Below are 22918 nucleotides of genomic sequence, written 5' to 3' on the forward strand. Positions count from 1 at the left end.
ATGCCTTGTGTCTCTAATTGTCCTTTTGAGCTTCTCAAACAGTGCTTTTCTTGCTACAGTCTCTGGCTTTCTCTGCCTCCATTGTCATTGTATTTTCCCTAAAACAACTGTGTGAGCAGGGACTGAAGCACCCACCCATGTGCACACAGGTGCTGTGAATTACAAATGGGTATAGAGTGTTACATTTCAGTACGTCCCCAGCCAAAAGGGGGGTGTGTTGTAAAACTTGCTGCATGTTACAGATGTGTAATGCTCCCCACCGTTCCCTGGGAAGGAGCTGCAGTGGCTCATAGCTCTGTGCTGGTGATGGACCTGTACCTTGCCATGAGGGAATCCTTCTGCTCCAGCTCTGCCTGTATTGCTTGCTCCTCTCTGTACAGCTTATTGCACTGTGTGCTTAAAGCAAAAAAAAAAAAAAAATCTTAATTTGAAAGAATATAATAAAATGCCTTCCTTGAAGGATGACGAGGGATCTTTTGGTGGGGACCTGGTTTGAGTTCCTTGCAAACTGAAGTCCAAACTATCACATGTGGCTGACTTTGTCAAGGACATGACAGCATCAGTGGCTGCTCTGATGGTCAAGGCAGGAGGCGGGTGTTAAATCAACTGTGCTATGACTGCATCCTGTGGATGGGAAAAGCCAGGAATTGACAGCACTGGGTTTTCAAGTGGGGGAGTGCTTGTTCCAGCAGATTTACCCTTTGTTCCTTGTCCAAGTACTTGTGCATCACCTCTTTGTGGTTTAACAAAGATACCCAGACACACCTGTGATTGAATCTTGACTGAAATTCTGATACCTGTCAACACTTGTGTTTTCTGTCCTGTGAACTGGAACTAAAGCTTCTCATGCTTACAGAGTTGAGCTTGGCTGAACATAAGTAGTTTACCTCCCTTTGGGGTCATCTGCCTGATCATTTGTTTTCACAGCCTCCCTCTCCCATGCTCGGTCCAAAACCAACTTCTTCCCAAGTTGCTGCGTATGCCACAGAGGAGAACAAAGCCTTCTTGTTCAGTGCAGCCACTCCTGCTCCCTCCTTGTGGAGCCTTGGCCTTTGCAAGGAGGCATTTCCAGTGCCACAGGATGGTTTTGGCAGTAGTCAGGCACTGGGGCTGCACGTTGGAAGGGGCTGCCAAGGCTCAGATACAACGTGGTGGGCAAGTTGCAGAAAAAGCCATTTTCCACAAGCTGGAGTCATCTCTCTGACAAAGGAAAGTTGGGAATCCAAGCAGCTGTGGCAGTGCTGAACATCACATGCTTCCTTCCCAATGATCTTTGTGTTCCTGCTGTGTAGCTAAAATAATTATTCTATAGCTCAAGGAAGTCTTGAGCCCCAGCTTGGGCCTTCAGCATATAAGTCAGTCTGGCGGGGAGCAGAAACACTGCTATTTGCAATTTTCCCCCTTTTTCCAACCTTCTTCTGCCTGATCTGAGCTTATAAAACCCTAAACCAACCCATTTTGCAGAAGGTGGAATTACTTCCCCACCACCTTAGGCTGAGTTAAGGATGAGGAGATGTGAGGACCTGGTGGAGCAGATAGAGAAGCTACAAAGAGGTTTTAACTCTATATGGGCTGGATTGCTACTCCTTATTTTTTTCCCTTGCATCCCTTTTTGTTTCTGCCTCCTTTATTTTTGGCCATCAGTATATTTTGGTGTTCTAATGCTATTTTACTCTTCGCTGCCACTCTGTGGCAGTCTCTCTGGCTTCTTTTTGAGGCTGACCAACTGGAGAATTTCAGGTGGAAATGGTTTGTGTTCAAGTGGTGTGAAAGCATTGGCTGCTGGGTTAAGTGGCTGCAGCAGAGAAACCTGAGAAAAGGACTTGGGGAAACAAGGGGATAGGGTGGAGAAGAGGTTTGGGATAAGCAGGTATGGAGAGGCAGGAATCTACACACATCTCATTTGACCATCTGAGTGCAGCCTTAGGAATGTTTGCAGCAGGACTGTGGCTGCCAGGGTCAACCCTCTGCATCACTCACTGTGTGCCTGGGCCTCTCATGCTGCTGTAACATAAATGACCACAAAATATCTCAACAAACATTTCTGTCCAGCTTTTCCTTTCTGCTGAGGAGAGCAGAAGCTCATGAAAAGAAGCTCACATGGCTTCTCAGGGCTTGGTGTTGCTGCACCTGTAGGGAAAGATCAGGACTTGTGTCCTGGGCAGTTTTATGACTCCTCTGTGCTCCTCTGTCCAGGAAAGAAGAGCACTGGTTGTTCATATTGTGCCTTTTTTATGCAAAATCTTCACAAAGAAAGAAGGGTTGGTTTGTTTTATCCATCAAGTAACAAGACTGAGCATTTGAGCATTTTCAGTTTTATGGCTGGGTAGAGAGGTCTGGTGTTATTTTTAAGCAAGTCCTTTCCTATTTATAGAAGCAGTTAATTGGGTCAGATCATGGCTTAGCTCAAAACCCCGAGGAGTTTTCCTCTGCCTGGTCATGAGAGTCTGAACCCTGTCACCACCTGTGCTGCCTATTTTTTTCAGGTTTGATTTCTAAGCCTTCTCTCTGACCCATCTAGCACCTAACCTTGTGCTCTCAGCTCTTCTTAGAAAGCTGATTTAGACTGATCTGTGCTAGGCAAGGGACACAGGTGCAGTTGGACACCCAGGTCCCTCAGCACCTCTCAGGTACCCCTACCTTGGTCCAGCTCTAAGACCATCAATGGAGACTTTGTCTCAGAAGAGGAGGAATTTAGAAATATTATTAGATACAGGTTTTGCTGTGTTCATGCCTACACAGATGAAAGGAACTGAATGTGAGTTTGTAGCTCTGCAGCCTTGGGCGACGCTTGGGGAATGGCTTGGGCTGGAACCTCCTGCTGCAACGGGATATTCCCAGGCACTGCTTCTAACAGCTCAGGCTGCATTAGAAATTTCGGTGGTTTTAAATACCTGGGTACTGAAGGAGCTGTCCCCGCGCCCAACAGCTCACCTGGGAGCTCGCAGATTAGAGATGCTAAATTTTACGCCGCTGTATAAAAGCAGATGAGGCGAAATGTCCGTGAAAGCAGCACCAAAGAGGTTAGCAAACGCAGCTCGGGCTCTGCTTCCAGCTGAAGTTCTGGGGGTCACTTTCTGTCTGCAGAGGGACCGGGAGCGAGGAGCGGGCGCGCAGCCCCATCTAGCGCCGCGCAGGGATGCCCGAGCTTCCCCGGCTGCGACCGCGCCGATTCGAGGGGTCGAGACAGCAAAAATCCTGAACTACAAACGCAACACACGTAGGCTGGTGCTGGAATGTAAGCCTGAAGTGATGAAGGGCATGGGAATGAGCCGCTTTCCTTGCTTAGCACACAAGTGGAGCTCTTTCATCCCGTGGTTTGTGCAGTTCTGTGGAAGGGAGCAGTCTGCAGCTCTAGAGGGAGCATTGCTACGCGTCTTGTTGGTTGCTCCGTTTCCCAGGGAGCTGGGCTGATGCACGGAGGTCTGTCCAGCCTGTCTCAACCCTCTGTGCCACCAGAGAAACTTGGAGGGCAACAGAAATCCTGAGATCTCCAAAAACATGGCTGGCAAGGATACTTGGGCAAGCAGAGACCGGCTAGTCCGGAGAAGACCATGCAAAGGGTCAGTGGCAGAGAGAGTGATTACCTTCTTCCTTCTGCATCGTACTGGGGAAAGGACCTGGTAGGTTTAGGTACAATAAGGAGGTTTTTCTAAAGTGAGATTAGAGAAGCATTAGTGTGAAATGTGCTGGGAGGCCTTCCAGCACTGGAAAGTTTGAAGACTGTATTGGATAAGCTTCAGCCAGGACTGTTTCAGCTGCAGCTGATCCCACCGTGGGCTGGGGATGGATTTAGCTGCCCTGGGGGAGGAAGGGAGTGTTCTTTCCAGCCTCTCTCTTTTTGCACTTTCGATTTGATGCATGATATTAGACACTGATGCTGGGGTTGTGGTTACTCACCCTTGCTCCTGAGGTATTTTTGGCTCTCTCCTTATAGGACATGCTGTGAAAAAGTCGTAGAACTGGGGACAGGCTGTAGCTAAAGCTGAAGTTGAGGCAGAGAGGAGGGAATGCAAGTCCTTGATTCAGAAGGAGCTGCGAGTTTAACCCCACCATGGCTGAAATTAGAGCATCTCCTGGACTGATTTAAAATGTACAATCCTGGAAAAAGAACCTTATCAGCTTGCAGAGGTTGTTATTTAGTTGGAGATGTGACTTCAGGTATGTTTGAGCACTGGAGCTTGAACTTACCTCTCTTATTGAGTGGTGATTGGAAATGTCATCTTAGGAGAGGAGGTCTGGGGACAAAAGATGTTCCCCATTGTGTAGAAGTAAAGAGAAGGCTCAAAAACTGCAGGAAACCTCTTCTCTGCACTTCCATTTAGTTTCTCTCTCCTCCTGTGAAAACAATGTGTGAAATCTGGAGAAGCCAGCTGGAGCCAAAGGAGGTAATCGACTCTGACACTGTAAAACACTTCCCTGTGAAATCCTGCCTGCAGCCTGTCCAGGGAGGATTTGCTCCGCGGCTCATTGCACTCTCAGCTGGCATTTTGCTTCAGCTGCTCCTCGCACCTGCAGCGATGATGGCAGTGGGAGGAGCTGCCATGTGAAACCCGCAGCACAGGTGGGGTGGGGTGGCACAGGGGAGATGTGTTTCAGTCTGGGTACAACATACACCTCATGAAGCTACCCAAGTGAGGAGAAGGGTGGGTTCTTTGCAGGCACAAACTTGCACAGCTGGGAGCTGCACTGATTGATGCCCCAGCAGGGTGTGAGCTCACCCATCAATATCCACTGCAGCTGCTTCTGCCATGTCTGATGGCCCTGGGGAATCTCTTCCTTGTGTTTGAAGAGCCTCTGCTTTGTCTCTGCTCCAGGTTTTCTGTCCACTGTATCAGTAAAAAGAGAAAGAGAAGTAAAACACAACTGATTAAGACACTGGCTGGGGGAACTCAAGCATTTTTCCCAAGCTCTGCTCATCTCTGACCCTCAGCCCAATCCTTGACTCTAAAGGGATGGTATGCATACCACTCCTGCTCTTGTTTTGGGATATACTTGCAAGCATGACTTGTTCTTGGCCCCTTAGCTAGTCTTGTGAGCTTGTTCTGACTCTTATTAGGGTATGTAGCGTGTCCCTGATCCAGCCCATGTGACAGTGAAGTCTTCTCCCCCATTCTGGACTGGTTTGCTGGCTGCTGGTGATGGCTGCAGGGTTAAGGCAATGCAATGACATCTTTCAGGCCCCCGCTCCAGCTGACATTGCTTGGAGGTCTCATCCTTTTTAACCCTAAGCTGAATCCTGAGCATATGTGGGCCAGACAGGGAGAACACCACTGCTCTCTGCCCAAACAGCATTTCCAAGATCAGAGCTTTGCTGTCATTTCCCTCTGCAGTCCACAAAAGACAGAGCTGCCATAAAATGATCACACCTGGTAGTACAACTTCCTGATGTATCCGTGAAGAGATCCTGATGTTCGACCCAGCAACTGGCAATCATCAACATGCAGAGTTCCAAATGAAATACGTTCCTGTGCAGCCTTCAATCCTTTGACAAAGATATTTCCCAGTGTAAAGCTGCCATGAAATGTGTAAGCCAAAAACATGTAATTTCTCCACCAGTGGTGCTAGGAACACAGCTACAAAATCCAGGAACGAAGAAAATGCACCTGGAGTGATTTGATTCTGGTTCTGACTTTTTTTTCCCATCTGCACTAGCTGTTAGGCAAGAACTGAATGATGCTCAATTCATCATCTCATAAAAGGGCAATGTGGAAGAAAGGAATAGGAACATCACAGGGAGATGTAACGTGCACATGTTAGCTGAGCAGCTGAAACTGCAAGCCTGCAGTCACCCCTTGTGTTACTAGCTCCCTGGAAAGAGGGAGGACATGCAAGTGTGTTCTTACACAGAAACAAGGAGGCAACTGAATGTTGAGGCCCTTAATCCTGCTGATGTGTACAGACATTGCTCCAGGAGGACCTGCAGGTCTAGCCCTGCATTCCCATTGGAGAACCATGGAATACTTCCACCCTTTGGAGAACACTAGGGGAAGTTTTAAACTGGTGGATCTTTTAGCAGGTCAAATTTTGGTTGTTTTTGGTTTGGTTGGTTGTTTTCTTGGGGGGAGGGGGTTGTTTTTTTGTTGGTTTTGGTTTTTTTATATCTGTGAACCCAGGTTGAGTTTGAACCCTTGGGCTGGGTCCCAATTCTAATATGAGAGCAGTTTGCTTTTTGCTGATCTGCCTGCAGGCAGGGATGCCCACAGCAAGCAGGGCAGGTCAGAGGATGTGTGGCTGCCATTCAGCATGTTGCATTTGCTGTAGCCTGCACCTGGCTTACACTTTGTCCTTGAACAAGTCATTGGTAAGTTGAATGACAAGTATGTATTTCTTTTTTTCATTAGACTTACTGAAGAAATAAAGATTATATACTGTGACCTCTGCCTGCTGGTCCCCCAACTAGCTCATGGCTGATTTTAAATAAACTTCACATATGGGGAGAGTTGTTAAAGGTATTACACGTTCATAAACAATGTAAAAATCTCTGCCTGGGTAGGGGAGAAATAAAGGTAAGTCATTTCCCACCCAGTTTCAGCCAGCCAGCTCTAGCTGTGATACTTGGTGGGTACCCAGGCTTGCTTAATCCTGCTGCTCACAGACCTTCTAACTCTGGCTTTTGCAGGTGCAATTTTAGGAGTGAGTTTAGGGTTACAGAAGCATGATACATGGGGTTTTTCAATTTGCTAGAAAAGAGGATGCTTGAAATTTCAAAAGGGAGTCTTTGCAGGCAGGAGTTTCATCCTCACCAGATGGAACCAATGGATTTGATGGCTTCCTTCGTAGCAATGAGCAGGGAACCGTTTTAGGGTCAGGAAACACCACCCAGCCTCATCTCTGGCTTGAGCTGGAAGGGAATGGAAGGATCAGCAGAAGTGGGTGTATGCTCATAATGCTCCTGCTGCTGTGGTTATCCAGCTTGTGCTGCTTCTCCTCCAAAGCCCTTCCTGAAGGGAAATCCTGTGGACAGTTGCGCTTTCCTGGGAGTACCTTGCTTGCCATTGGTTCTGTTTTTCTTCCAACAGACAAAGCTTGGTGGACATAAATCAGAAGGGACGAGTGGTGTGTATGAAACAGGCTACTTCAATATGTGTATGGGGGAATATCAGAAAGTCCTTTGCAGCAGCCAGGAGATTCCAGGTTTGGCTAGAGGACTGTAGTCCATAAAAGTTGCTTGGATAGTTCTGGCTTTTTCTCCCCCAAGAGAGAGGAAACCTTTTTCTCTGTCTCATTTGCTGCTTCTACCGATGCCAGATTTCCCTGTGTGAATGCATTTCTTTTCCTTCACACCCTCAGATAGACTTTCCATTGATAGCTGCCCAAATTTATGGCCTTTAGATCCTGGAGCTCAGCTCTGAAATAGCCTCCTTCCAGATGAAAAGGAGCGGTGAGGAGTTAAAAAGCAGTGGGTTTCACTTTTTTATCAATTACAGTGCTTCCCAGGCTATGTGGTTAGAGAAGTGCAGAGCTTAGGAAAAATCCAGGCTGAGGACCTGGCCTCAGCATCAAGGATTTCCTTTCTGAGATGAGCTGTTGCTCTGCTCTCCAAAGTAAGGATCTCCCACTGTTTTATGTGATTGTATTGGGTTTTTTTTATGTCACACACCTCATTCAAGGGGTATCTGCAGAGTTTTCTCATGGAAAGTGCAATCATTTTCTGGAACGTGTTGCTGCAGAGTATTTCTGAATCCAGGCACTTAACAAAATTCAAAGAGAGGTCAGATATTTGTGTAGATCACAAAGCTGGTCCGGACCCATAAGGGATTGTGCTAACAGGTTTTGGAGCAGATCTGAACAGTGCTTTCAGGCCTCAGCTGCTCTTTCATGCTTAGAGCTTAGGAGGAGACCCTCATGTTCCAGAGGTTGTAGTCCTTCCCCAGCAGAGCCTTGTGTTGCATATGAATCAGTCCGTCCACCCACCCATCCATCCATCCATCCAGCTGATGGTCAGTCTCCAGCAATCCCGTATACATCAGGGTAAAACACACAGCTGGTGAGTGTTGTGCAGTGAGTGCTGGTGGCTGCAGGCTTGGTGGCTCCCAGTCACCCATGTCAAGGTGGCCAGGCTTGAGAGAGCAAGTCAGAACCAATCTGCTTGTTTCCTTTTTTTTCTCTATTTTTCAATTAGTGCCTGCTTTTCTTTGCTACTTCCCAGTCCCCTAAAGGGGAAGGGTGATGTTGGCGGTGTGTTCCTCTGCTCCTAACACCATTTACCTAACTTTTATTGTTTTACCAGCCATCTTCCTTGTGTATTGAGGGGATGCTCTGCTTTTCTGCAGCCCCTTGTGGTTCCTTCTGGCAACTTGTGTTACCAGGACACCTCCTAAGTGCACCTACACCATCTCTGGCTGATTTTGGTAATCACAGCACCGATACATGTGGAATTGTGTCTGACTGTGTCATTAGTGCTAGAAAGCACTCACAAGCTCTCGCTGTGCTGTTTAAGTGAGCTTATACTGTGGTTCAAGGGAAGTTATTACCAACTGTGCACCGCTCAGTGTGTTTATAATTCATGGGTGCCATAGGTATCTGCACCATCTGAGCAAGCTTTTGTGTGCGGGTGCATCGGCATCGCGGCACCCCTCGCTGCTGCGGTTCGGGTTTCATCATCTCCGCCTGCTGCGGGAGGGAGCCAAAGCCTGCCCGAAAGCAGCAGCGGGATTGAATCCTCCCCTCTGCGCCCTCCGCATCGCAGCCTGACACCGACGCCGCTCTGTCTCGGTCTGTGTGACCACGCCGGACACGCGGGGGCCGCCCCGCTCCCCGGCAGAGGGCAGTGACAGACAGACGGACGGACGGACGGACCCGTGGATGGATGGATGCACAGCCTACGCCAAGCGCTGTTCTGCTTTTCTCCGGGCTCATTAGCCGGGATCGCGGGCCAGTTAAGCTGGAGCATAAGCCCCGTGCTTGGCTGGAGGAGGCCGGGCTGGCGGGGTCAGGGCTCCGTCTCCCCTTTCCCCAGCTGACGACAGTGCCGGCGGCTCCAGCCCATAAAACCTGACCTTGGTGTGGGTCTTTGCTAGGATGGGGTGTGTGGGGGAACGGTTTAAAGAGATCCCTGCACGATGCTAATCCTTGCACAATTCTTAGGGACGATTTCTCTTTTTGGCCTAATTTATTTTCAAAGAGTGTTTCAGTGTGGGCTGGGGGAGAACAGAGCTGAAATCCCATATTCTGGCCATAGATGTTTGCCTGAGCAAGTATACTGAGAGCAGATTGCAGACTGAGACCTTGGAAGATGATGCCAAGGGAAAACTTCCACCCTACCATATGCATAAATGTAATATTATATATTTTTTTCTTTGACTAGCCACCTCCTCCTCCCTTTAGATTCCCTGGTCACAGACTCTGTGCCTCAAAGCATTGCACTCAGAAACCAACATGCACAAACAAAACCTGTGTTTTGCCCAGCAACCCACTGATCAGTGAAATTTGAAGCAGGAGAGTGCAAATAAAACATTCAATATTAACCTATTAAAAATTCCAGAAGGGTCTTTCTACAAATTGACTGTCTCCTGGTTGCCCTGAATAGCACAGTGTCCTCCTTATACTGCAGCTGCTCTTGTGAGGTCTCAAAAGACATGCAGCTCCAGGCCTGGTTAGCATTTAGATGGGAGACCTCCAAGAGCTTTGGCTGGTTGAGAAACAAGTATTGGAGTTTCAGTAAGTGGCATTTTCCTGTCCTGAGTCATTGTTGAACATGCGCCCATTCTAGCAGCAGAAGATCTCATTCTTCAGTGCTGTCATTCTGGCACCCAAGAGCTCTCCAAAGTTAAAGCCCATCTTGTCAACACCAGATGCACTGAGATACTCTGGGTGTCTGCTGAAGAGGAGAGACACATGTGCAGGACATGGTCCTGGCAGCCATCACAGTGTTCGGCGATGGATGGGACCTTGCAATTCAAGTATTGAGCAAAAATGACATTTTTAATACAGCAAGGGTCAAATTAGGCGATACCAGAGGAAGGAGCTTTTGAAGGAGGGGTTCAGATCTCCCTGTGCTTCTCCCTTTTGCTTGATAGCACGAAGCTGTCAGTAGCTGGTCCTGACCCTTCCCTCCAAGGGTTGCTAACAGCAGCCTCACTTCTCTTACAGTGCCTGTTGCTCCTACAGATATATCACTTGCTATCTTCTGAAAGCAGAACATCTGTCCAGTCTCTGTTTCCTCCAGACTGTTCCAGGTGGGAATCATTACTGCTGATTTACACCTGATGATTCAGAGCAGGAGATAGAGAAGATGAGGATGTTCTCCTCAAACAGGAGCAGGACAAACTGCACCTGGAGAGTTTCTTTGCAGGAATGAAGTGGATGTCCGGAGGGGGCCAAGCTCCACAAGCAAAGGGATTCATCTTGGTGAGACAAAAGAAAGTGTTTTACTCACCAGAAGTTTATTGCATGGAATCTTTCCAGTGACACCCTGAAGGTCACCAGAAGCTTCACACAAATTCACAACTGGTTGCAGGGTACAGTATGGAGCAAGGGTAGGTTATTATTTTAGAGCAAAGCAGCTGTGCAACATGGATCTTTCTTTTCTTCCTGTGGTCCTGTGTCATGCTAAGGGCCAACAGCTCCAAGGTGACTGCATGATGACATCCAGGCAGAAGACACCCTGCACATGGCAGGTATGGAGCTGAGTACCTTTTTCTGAAATATGAAAAGCAGAGAAGAGGAGAGGGTGATTCTTGTACTTCCTGCAGGGCCGGGGACAGCCTGCCTTCTGTGGCCTGATCCTAATCACTCTGTACTCCAAAATGGTGCATTGAACAGAAATTGCACTCACCAGTGAATTCACCTGCAGAGGCTTCCCACTGGTGGGGACTTAACTGGTGACTTCTGAGGGGATACCATTTTAGACCACTTCCATGGGCTATTTGCAGGGTTTTCCATCTTGAGCAGAAACAAGAAGCCCAATAACAGTTTTTCCCTGATTTCATCCTCAGACTGATGTGGGTGGAGAGGCTGTATGGATTACTGAGGACACAGCTGACATTTTGTGGGGTTCCCAGGAACTCAGCGTGGGCGCCTTCAGCCAGGGCTGTTTTGTTTTAAAAGCAAACGTGAGCTCTTGGACCTGGTCCTGTGGGATGCTGACACCACCTGGCAGAAGGGCTGTGCTCAGATCGGGATGACTGTATGTGTTTAATTTTGAGCTGGAGGAGGAGAACTGTGGTGAGTCCTGGGTCAGTGACAATGAGGTCTGGACTCCAGATGTGCAAAGCCTGGCAGCACGAGATGGGAAGGCTGTTTAGAGAAGAACATTTTGGAAGTCTGGGGGAGTGCACAGTGGGATACTAGATCTCAAATTAAATCTTCAGCCAAAAAGGGAGGAATCAAGCAGCAGTTTTATCAGGCTGGGCTACTGCAGGAATTGCTTTAGTTGCTGGCCAGGAGTGCTGCTGAGAAATTGGATCCTGCAGCAGCCTTATCTGATGGGTCAAGGGAACAGCTTCCAGATTTTGCAAAGTGGTTCCTCTCAGTGTAAGGCAGTGGGGCAGTGAGATGGCTTGGGATTGCTGTGTGAGCTTTAGAAGCTGCCCAGCGTTGAGCAGTGCTTTCAACTGAAGGTTGTGTGTGTCTGGAAGGAACAGCATAGACAGCAGAGACAGAGATATGTTGCTGCTTAAAATCTCCAGAGCTTCTGTTGGTTTTGAAAGTTGAATTATCCTTATTGGTTTACCCCCATGGATGGGGTTAGTGAGGCACTGGCACAGGTTGCCCAGAGAAGCTGTGGATGCCCCATCCCAGGAAGTGTTCAAGGCCAGGTTGGACAGGACTTGGAGCAGCCTGGTCTGGTGGATGCCATCCCTGTCCATGGCAGGGGTGTTGGACCTGGTGATCTCTAAGGTGCCTTCTGACTCAAGCCATTCTGTGATTCTATTGAAAATGGGAAGGAGGTTCTGCAGCAAATGGTGCTCCTTAGGTACAAAATCTCATGCTTCAGTGCTGGTTATTCACACTGTCAGCTCCTCAGATCTGAGTGTGAGGTGGCTGATATGGCAGATAATGGCTGCGGTGACTTGCTGGAGCAGCAGGAAGCATCTCCTGCTGCAAGGTTGCCTCTGCACATTGCCCCATCTGTTCCTGTTGCTCTTGGCAGGTGTTTAGTGCCTCCCATGACAAGTGTTGTCACGGCTGCTGTGCCATGAGTGACAGATCCATTTCCAGAACAAAACCCAAGCACTTTCCAGCACCATAACTTTCTTTGAGTGCAGTGTGAGAAATGAGCAACGTCAAAATGCTTCTTGAGTCTTTTGCAAGGACTGTGGCTGTGAATAGATGACCAGATATTTCTAGTGTGCTTCTCTTTCTGCTCATGCTGCTCTTGATGTGCTTTGCATGGTAAGAACCATGCTTCTTTTTAAATTGGATATTTAAGTATTTTATTGCATTAAAACAGGAGTAAAAGGGAAGTAAAAGAACACTGATACAGAGAAAGACACTGCCACTAACAGGTGGAAAGGCACCTTGCTGTTGGGAGCCAAGGTCCCTACAAATGTCAGGTATTTCCAGGAATAAACAGCAGCTGTGGGAATTTCAGGGATGTGAATTTTGAAATAAGCACTGAAAGTTCCTGGTATGTGTCTATCAGGTGACCAGTATCTTTGGTGGATGCAGACTGTGGGAAAAGATGTTCCCTTGGAAAGCTCAACCAGGAGAGATGGTGAAGGGCCTTGAGGAGAAGCTGTGTGAGGAACAGCTGAGGGCACCTGGTCTGTTCAGCCTGGAGAAGAGGAGACTGAGGGGAGACCTCATTGCAGTTACAACTTCCCATGAGAGGAAGAGGAGGGGCAGACACTGATCTCTGCTCTGTGGTGACAGTGACAGGACCCGAGGGAATGGCCTGAAGTTGTCAGGGGAGGTTTAGGTTGGATATTAGAAAAAGATTCTTTCCCTAGAGGGTGGCTGGGCACTGGAACAGGCTTCCCAGGGCAGTGGTCACAGCACCAAGGCTGACACAGTTCAAGAAGTGTTTGCACAATGCTGTCAAGCACATGGTGTGACTCTTGTGTCCTGTGCAGGGCCGGGCATTGGACTCAATGATCCTCGTGGGTTCCTTCCAACTCAGGATATTCTATGCTTCTATGATACTGCCATGGCAGTAATTTTGGATAGGACTCCCCAGTCATATCCTGGAGAGGACCTGCAACTGGTTTGCTGTGGAGGTTACAGCTCCTCCCTGCTCTAGAGGGGTTTTCCACAGGCCAGCACTATCAGACATCTTTGTGTGGCAGGGGTGTTCATGTAGGAGCTCTTTGGTGCTAAACTGAAGGTTTCAGCTTAGGTTCACCCCCTAACTCAGGTCCTTAACTTTGATGCAGCATCTAAGTTCCCTCTGAAGTCAATAGAGATGAGTTGCTCTAGACCTAAGGTTTGAATTGTCTCCACAGGCTGTAAAGAAAACACAGAAGAGTGAGACATCTTACTAAAAATACAGAGGGATAGGATGAGTCCAGTCACCTGTCCTCAGCACTCTTGACTCTTGTAAAGCCCATTACCCATCATTCTTGCCCATTTCTCTTCCAAGACCACATCATTAATAATGCCCACCCCTGCAGACCTTGGTGTGGTCCAGAATCCCATCTCACAAGGTGTTACACCAACACAGCTTGTTGCCACCCTGTTCCTCAGCGATGATCACGGCGCCCCTGTGAGTCTTGTAAAAGTTTGAGTTTGCCATTATGAATTGCTGACATCAATGATGATAAACCCTGAGTGAAGCTCCAGCTCTAGGATCTCTGATGGATGGCTGAGTTGGGGACCTCTGCTGAACCCAGCTCTCATGTCACCCTCCCTCCTCCCACACCCTAGTCCCAGGCCCTGGCTCACTGCACAGGATCTAGTAAAGAAGAGTGAGTTTTAAAACGGTATCCTATAGAGAAGCATGCCTCCTACATCACCAGAGAACCATGTCCCTGCACCACAGGACCACAATGCAGCATCTCAGCTCTGCCCTGAGAGCACCTCCTTTTGTTCAAAGCCATTGTATCCTGCTAGGGAGCTCCCAGGAAAGCCTTGGGAGAGGGATTTCAAGAGTGGGTGTTGGGGGGACCTTTCCACCAGCAGGTGTGGGGCAGAAGGCCAGATGACACCTCAGAGCAGAGCAGGGAGTGGGGCAAGCCCTTACAAGGGAATGTACAGTATGCAGGGCACACGCAGGCAGCGTCCATCAGCCAGTACAGTAGCAGCCTGGAATAGCTTGGCCGGGTAGCCCTGCATGAGGGAACACTCCTGAAATAGGTTGATAGCCCTGATGTTATTTTAGTTGTGCTGGAAACCACAGCCCTGGCATCCTGAGTGGCTGCTGGCTTCCAGGTGCTTGCTCTGGGGTGGGTGCATCCTAATGTGGGAGGCAAGGATGTCACCTTCCAGTAGGGAGAGGAGGGGGATTTAGAGGCAAATGGTGGAAGATTTGCAAAAAGGAGCTTGCAGTGCTCTGTTGAGGAGAAATATGAGCATGGCTTGGGAAGTCAGTAACTTAGGATGCTGAGGGCCAGAGATGGAGGAGACAGCCCAGGAAGGAATCCCTCCTCCCTTCTTGCACTGCTTCATCGTGTGCATGGCAGGCAACAATCCACTGCTGCAGTCACCTTTGTCTCAAAAGTCCACACGACATAGTAGATGCTTCTGTCTGAGCCACCATCTTGAAACATGGCTCAAATTGTAAAATATCTCCTAAAGTGACAGTCTCCATAGGGAACTGACCAGTGGCCAACCAAATTTCTGGTTCAGTCAAAGACTGTCCCAAAAGCAATCCTAGGGCTGTAGCCTTAAATCACTTAGGACTTCTGAGTTTATGACGTCTGTAGAAACTTTCTGATCTCGGTGATTCATTTTTAGCCAAAAAGCTCTGTTTTTTAGATCTCAGCATGAAGCAAACTTTAGCAGGAAAATAGTTCAACACTCAAAAGCAAATTTTGCAGAAAAAAAGGTGTTAAGCCTAAAATTTCATATAGGAAAGTTGGGAGGAAATGTGCCAAGCTCCACGTATGAAGCAGACTCTGACTTACTGGGTCCTCAAAATAAGTGGCCACTTTTATAAGGTGACAATGATTTCCAGATTGCATGTTCCTGCCTGCTGTGAGTGGGGGTGAAGCAGGCCAATTTGCTGTCATTGGGCTCCAAGGTGGATCCCTATTTCTCACTGCATCCGAAAGACAAGCAGAGCAGAGAAATTGAGGTTGAAATTGAGGGACTTTTGGGTCATCATATGGCTTCAAAGAGTTGTGCTTAAAGACATGGCAGTTCTAATTACTGAGGTGCCTGCACGGTGACAGCAACGTGACACATGATCATAAAGTGGAGAAATATCTCCAGAAATAGAAGCACATTTAGCTGCAGTGTGTGCTTCTCCCATGCTCCTTTACTTAGGGAATGGAGGGATCACCTCCTTTCCTCCTTCTTGAGACAGTTCCTTCGGCAGATTTGGGGCTTGTTATCCTCTGTGGGAGGGTATGGAGAAAGGGATGTCCTTTGGGTGCATAGGAGATGCTCCCATGCAGGAATATTTAAGGATCTCATGTTCTTGTGGCTCCCTGGTGAGTCAGGGGAGGCAGTTCCTGTGTTAGAACAGGGACCTGAAAAATGAGTGCTTCAGATGAATATGGAGAGAGGAGGGGGGCTGTAGGGAGCTTACAGTTTTCACTATATCCCATCTATGAATTCCCCATCTACTGCTCTTGGAATGAAATGTTATGGCTCATTTATTCTTGTCACTATTGTGAGCTGCTGTGAACACTCTAAAATTAAATTATACTTAGTTAAAACACCATCAATATGGGCACAAGAAGAAAAATTTTCATGGGTTTGTCCTGCTCCTCTAATAGTTTAGTTCCTACCTTTGCAACCAGCATCCAGGTTTCTCTTGCAATTTCTCGTCCTGCTTAGGAAGGACAAAACCCCTCCTATGGCCCTTCCAGTGAACTTTCTGCCTGGAAACCTCAAAGCTGTGACTTTATTTAGAGCCTGAAGGGGCCAGCTCTGGACTGTGTCAGGCAGGATGTCCTGGCACTTGAGGTCTTGAGAAGAAGTGATGGATAGGGCAAAAAAACAAAACAAAACAAAAAAGAAAATCAAAAAAAGGAAACAAAATGACATTTTTATTTCCTTTCCCAAAGGTCTCCTTAACACCATTTCATTCTGAAACAAAATGTGCAAGAGCCATGTGCTGGAATGGGAAGATGGTCTCAATTCACAAGTGTGGGGTTAGCTCCTGGGCTCACACTGTGCTTCTCCAGGGCACACAACGACGAGGAGAACGTCTTTGGGCAACCCAAAATGGAAAGGACTTTCAAATATTCCCTGCCTTCATCTTTCTTGGGAGGTGTGGGAGCATGTTCCTGAAGTCTGTAAACTGAGTACATCTGAGGTGAAAGTGTTTTTGGAATAAATATTAAGCGTGTCATACATGGGCTATTGCATGGTGGATTCTTGCACAGCTGCAAGAGTGCATTTCTCTCTGTTGTCGAAGTGAACAAAATTCAGTTGTTTTCCTCTAGATGCACTTGTAGTTCTGGTGGAGCTTTTTGTGACTCTCTTGGAATCAGGAAAGTTACACAAAACAGTTTCTCTCTGTTGGTTCCACATCTACCCTCTCTTAAATCTGATATAGTTGCTCACATTTCCAGCCTCCCATGGTCAGAAAGATCCTAAAAAGACTTACAGATTATGGGACGGAAGAAGAGCTGATGGGGTTTCATATAAAATTATTCTATGCCTGTGAGAACAGCCATTGATTTTTACTGGAAAAATACATATGAGTGCTATGCTTGGTAACAGCAGCCTCAAGATTGAGGCTAAAAGTATGGAAAAATATGATAAGGGGCATGGTGGGAAGGGTTTATTTGCTCTCATTTGGGATGACTGGGATAATACAGCTGGAGTAGATGTGAAAGATAATGTAGCCTGGAAGAGTTTACAGAATGAATCCGAGTTACAGCACCTGAGTTAGCCTGAGTATGGTTTAGGTATCTCAGGGGTGTCAGGGAACCCGTATTTCATATATGTTTATGCATCTTACACAATTAAGCACAAACCTACCTCTGCAATCTCTTTGCAGTAGAGTCTTGGTGGGCACCAGCCCAAAATAGGTTACAAAAATGGCCAAACTCATGGAAAAGTTATGGTGGGCTTTTTACCCGAAGCTATATTTCCAAACACAGACACTTTGATGGGACCTCAGCGTGGTGCTGTTGACACACCTGAAGGATGGGATGCCATCCAGAGGGACCTGAACAGGCCTGGGAAATGGTTCCCCATGGGAATCTCATGCTGTTTAACAAGTTCAGGTGCTGGTGTTACATGTGAGTCAGGGCATTCCTGGTATCAGACCAGGCTAGGGATGAACACACCAAGACCAGCCCTGCCAAGAAGGCCTTGGGGTGCTGGTGGGTAGAAAACTGGACATGAGCTGGCCATGTGTGCGGGCAGCCCAGAAACCACCCACGTCCTGGGCTGCATCCAATGCAGGGTGGGCAGGTCAAGGGAGGGGATTCTGCCCCTCTGCCCTGCTGAGGTGAGATCCCACCTGCAGAGCTGTGTCCAGCTCTGGGTCCCAGCACAGGAAGGACCTGGAGCTGCTGGAGTGAGTCCAGAGGAGGCATTAAGGTGATCAGAGGGACGGAGCACCTCTCTCATCAGGAAAGGCTGAGAGAATTGGGATTGTTCAGCCTGGAAAAGAGAAGCTTCAGGGTGACCTAAATCCCTTCAATATCTGAAGGGAACTTACAGGAAAGATGGGGCAAAACTATTGACAAGGGCATGTAGTGACAGGACAAGGGGGAATGGCTTCAAACTGAAAGAGAGTGGGTTTAGATTGGATATTAGGAAGAAATTCTTTGCTGTGAGGGTTGGGAGACACTGGGACAGGCTGCCCAGGAAAGCTGTGGCTGCCCCATCCCTTAAGTGTTCAAGACCAGGTTGGATGGGGCTCTGAGCAACTTGGTCTAGTGGAAGGTGTCCCTGGCCACGGCAGGGGGTTTGGAATGAGATGATTTTCAAGGTCTCCATCCAACCCAAACCATTCTATGATCCAACCCAAACCATATGATTCTATGATGACACTGGGACATCTTAAGTCAAATCTAATAAGTCTCTGTATTTGCCTGTGTGTCCAGCATAGTGACACCTCCACGTTCAAAAGGATGTGGGATGTGGGAGTAGGATCACTTGGATGCATGCAGTGACTCCTGGGGTTTCAAAGAGCAGTCATATACAGCCACCCTCACACCCACCCCACATCTTCATTAGTTTAGTCAGATCCATCTGACTGAAAACCACTTTTTGTCATGTAGTCCCTATTGGAAGCCTGTTCCAGGCAAGAGCTTCTCAGAGGGTTGTTTTCTCTCTCTAATTTTTTGCCTAATTTATTCCTGGCCTCTTCATACCCGTTTGTTCCTGTGCCAACATTGTCTTTTAGCTTCAATAGCTCAGCTGCCTCTCTGATGCTTGCCCCAATGTATTTATAGACAGCAACCGTGTCTCCTCTCAGCTTTTGTTCTGTGGCCTAAATGAGCTGTTTTAGCAGATGACTACCTAGGGAGCAGAGATGTGTAGACACTTCTCAGCTGGCCTGACAGTGGCTGGCGCCCACAGCAGCCCCAGGGTGTCAGGGCAGAGTGGGCTGAGCAGACCCAACAAAGAGCTGCAGGGCAACCTGAGCACTTGATGTCCCTGCTGGTAGTTCCTAGGCAGCAGTGCCTCTGTCACATTCCCTTTGTGCTATGCCCAAAAGTTGTTGCTAACAACTGAGGAAGAAGCTGTGCTGGTGCTTCAGGAACCATGCGTGACCCATTGGTGCGAGACCCCAAAGTCAACTGTTTTACTTTTTCTCTAAGAAGTTTAAGAAGTGGTGCAAGCATGAGACCAAATTGATATTTCTATTCAGAGATGCCTCTTCCTCCTGCGTCACTCAGCTGGAGAGGTGGTGCACTCTCTGTCTTGGGATGGCTTTTAAAAGAATATACTGAAGCCTGTCCCACTCTCTCCGGTCTTGGTGGGACATGTGGATGGAAAACGAGACACAAACTCTGGGAACAGAAGGTTTCTGTCCATCTTTTACTTACTCTGGTGTCTACACACAGGTCTCCAGACAGGGTGTGAAGAGATGGAGAGCATGGCTTTGCCACTGATGCATTAGGTGACCCTGTGAAAGCTACTGCACCTCTCTTTGCTTTCTCATCACCTCTTTGGCCTGTATTCCCCCTGGGGACTGCATGCACTCAGCACACAGCCCACAGCAGCACAGGGACCCCACTTTTGGGCTTCCTATGACCTTCTCCAGCAATGCCAGCAATCGCTTCCTGAGTTGTTTATTGTTCCCCTCTGCCTCTGAACCAGCTGCTCACATTGCAGAATTTACAAGGGCTGACGGTATTCCATGGGAAGGAAGTAGAGCTGCATTTTAGTTTATATTTATGTAGTTCTCCTACTTCACCTATGCTTAGGGCTTCTGTGAGATCTGTCATCACTCAGCAGAAAGGAAGGAAACAATGAGTCCCTGCCTGAAAGTGATTTTTCTTTTGCAGACACTTTTGATGAAAACAGAAGTCTTCTTGGGTCTGTTAAAATGGAACTGAATATGCTGCAGCTGAGAGTGGCAGCAGTAATTTGCTTTTCCAGATCCAGTTTGTTTCAGCCACCTGGTTGCCCATCCTGATGTCTCCTTTTTGGTCTCAAACTGCTCGTGTAGTGCAGTCTGGCTGCACCTCTTGCCCCTGCAGAAAATGGACACCCCAGGAGAAAAATGAAGCTCCCATCAAGCACTGCAATGTGCATTTTAGGTCTGATGGTTTTTCTGTGGTCAAAAATATTTCCATTATAAAAATTATTTATTTTGAGGGAAGGTTAAAACATCAATGGAAATGTGACCATACATGGACAAGAAAATCCACCCTAGTGATGAGCATCCAATGTTTGCTGCCATGTTGTAGGAATATTGGATGCAGCCACTTTGCACATGATGTGCTGATTTGAGATTTGTCTGTTCCCTAATACAAAGGCGGTTACTCTACATGCTTTATTTCAGGAGATATTGGAGAGTGAAGGTGAGGTTCTCACACAGAGCTCTAAGAAATATTACAGTAGAGATCAGTTATAGAAAGAGTTTTCACCAGTGCAGAGTTTTTGCTAGGAATAGTACTTGGAGATGATGATTTCCCCTTTTCATCTGTCTCTCGTCTCTTCCTTTGACAGCTAGACTGATATCACCACCTGATTCTCAACTAAATCAGAACTCTTCAGTTCTGCCTTTCTTGCCCTGACCAGGTTAGCAAATTTATGCTCACTGACCACTTTTGTGAGATTTGTTTTAGCCCCTTTTAGGCAGAAGGAAGAACTTCAGAAACATTTTAGCCTGTGGATGGAGAGCAGGGACTGTTGCAGTGCAGCAGAGCCAAAGCCTGGTGTTGTGGACACCCACGTGGGCTAGGAGAGATGAGCTCTCCTTCTCCAGCCTGGTGGCATCAGCATGAGGACAAGCTGCAGCACTTTAACCCATTAACACCAGTGGGAGACACTCAGAATGAAATAAAAAGATCCTATTTTCCAAATGGCACTCAGCAGGGTCAGACGTTTTTCACAGAGATGGAGGACAAGATGGTTTGGCCTGTGGGGGTGTGGGGACACACATCTGTGGATGTGAGCTGCAAACACCCATGGTGCCAGGGACTGCTGCCAGGTGCCCATTGTGGTGCTGTGACCCACGGGGCTGTGCGTGTCACCTCTGGGGCAGAAGGATGAGGCATTGGCTGGGGAGGGGCAGAGCACTGCGTCCTGCTGGAGCCGTGTCAGGGTTTCCAGGCAGAAAGCAATTTATCAATCTGTTGTGCTTACTTTCCCCTGACCTGTGTGATCAAGAGCAAATTGCCTGGGACAAAACAAAAAAAGCAAAAAAATGAAGGGGGATGGAGGTTACAACCTTCCTGCTTGCAAAGGGAAGCTGTAAAATGGCATTTGAGGGAAGAGCTGCGTCTTTTCCATTGTGGGGCTGCCTGTGCTCACTCAGATTTTCAGTGTCTGCAAATATGTGCTAGAGAGAGTTGACCGTTGCATTTTTGTCAGCTCCCTCCTCAAAGGCAGAACTTGACGTCCTGCTTCTCTTTTCCTCTTATTTGTCTCCTCCCGCCTCCCCTTTTCCCCTGTCCACATGACAGTCATAAAAAGATAATGGAAACAATATGGGAATAGTCCTGGTTAGAGCAGCTTCCTTGTGAATGAGAGCCACGTGCAGTAGCTGGGGAGGCTGTGAGGTCCCTTTGGAAAGCCAACGAGGGCAGGTCAGGGTGTCCTTGTTTCCAAAATCAGTGCTGTGCTAGGACTGTACTGGTGGAGTGGAGCCATTCGGATACCAGGTACTGGGCACTGCGCTGGTGGGACAGGAAACCCCAGGATGAAGTTATTATATTTGAACTGGGTTTTGTACTGAAATGCTCTTTAGGGCAAGGCCATCAGAGGGTGATAAAAGCATCCTGAACACTCTCCTCCTCCCATCCTGGCCGTGGGCCTGCCCAGTCCCTGCCAGGCAGGAGCTGCTGTGGATAGGCCTGTTGACTGTAGCCTGCTGGCAGCTGTTTGCAGCCAGGAAGGACAATATGCTGATTGCAGAATCCGGTTTAATTACTCACAGCACATGCCATTAAGAGAAATTGGCTCGGCTTTCTCAGGAGCAACACATCTGAACTGACTCACCTTCATAAAACTTGGCTCACATGCTAATTAGATGGCTTGGCTTAAAAAGATTGAGCCCCTATTCTGCCACCAGCTCACAGGACCCGGTGTTATTTAAAGATTCTGGATTTCCTTATATAAGAGTTCAATTGTTTTTTCAACAGAAAAAAAAAAGAAAGACTCAAAAGAGAAAAGAAAAAAAGAAAAAACTCAACCCACCCTTTAAACAGAATATAAATTTATACATCATTGAGTTCTTAATTTTCATGGAATTTCTCTCCCCCTCACAGACAGAAGTTGTATATACAGGATTTTAGTATTTCCTCTCCGGCTCCAGCCCCAATTTGAAGGACTGTAAAAGTTTGAACTGATTCCAATAGTGCGCGGTTTGCATGGTCTGTGCTACGCTGCAGAGTCAAAACAGCCCACACAGTAACAGACATGCAGTAAATCTTGGGAGAAGTGTTTCCTTTCTTCACACACACACACAGAGGATTGAAATTCAATTATAGTTTTAAAATAATACTGAAATTTGGAGGCAGAGGATAAAAAAGCAAGCGGGGCTTCTCACAGCGAGGAACCCAGCGTGTTTTGAAGCGCGATCAGGTTTCAGGGAGCTTGGGGCTGATGATAACGTGTTCAGCATATTCTGCGGTCGGGCTAGTTTGCAAACACGAACTCATTATTACTGAATGATCATAGCAGTTGATTGTCTTTGGAGAGAGATTTAGAGTCCCCTTGCACTGCGTTTTTTGCCTATCCCATGTACTTTTTCACAGATCTTGGGAAGAACAGAATGTAAAACTACAGATAATCAAATTAGCCTTTAATAATGCTGTGAGACCTGTGTGCACCACAAATACACAAAATCCTTCCTTCTCCTCTGCTTTTTCTCCCTTGCACATATTATAAACAAAGGAAGAGAGCAGCAGGCTCCGTGCCAGATCTACCCATGTTTTCTCTTTATCTTTGCTTCCATCACGCTTTTGACTAATTATATTGCCATGCCTGTAGGAGAGGGGCTGTATCAACAGATATTTGCAAAATCCTCAGCAGCAGCAGCAGCAATGATCGTGGATCCCAAAACAACCCAGGACTTTGCTGGCTGAGCATGAGGCACGTTTTAATAACAGAGTGACACTGGGTCGGTTGTTTGCCAGCGATGCTCACATCAACCCCTCAGTGTGAGGCTGGGCTGAGCGTCACGAGCTGGGATGTTGTCCTCCTTGGAAAAGGAGGTTGAGCTGTGATTCTG

The sequence above is a fragment of the Corvus hawaiiensis genome, chromosome 5 (assembly GCF_020740725.1).
Source record: "Corvus hawaiiensis isolate bCorHaw1 chromosome 5, bCorHaw1.pri.cur, whole genome shotgun sequence".
NCBI lineage: Eukaryota > Metazoa > Chordata > Aves > Passeriformes > Corvidae > Corvus > Corvus hawaiiensis.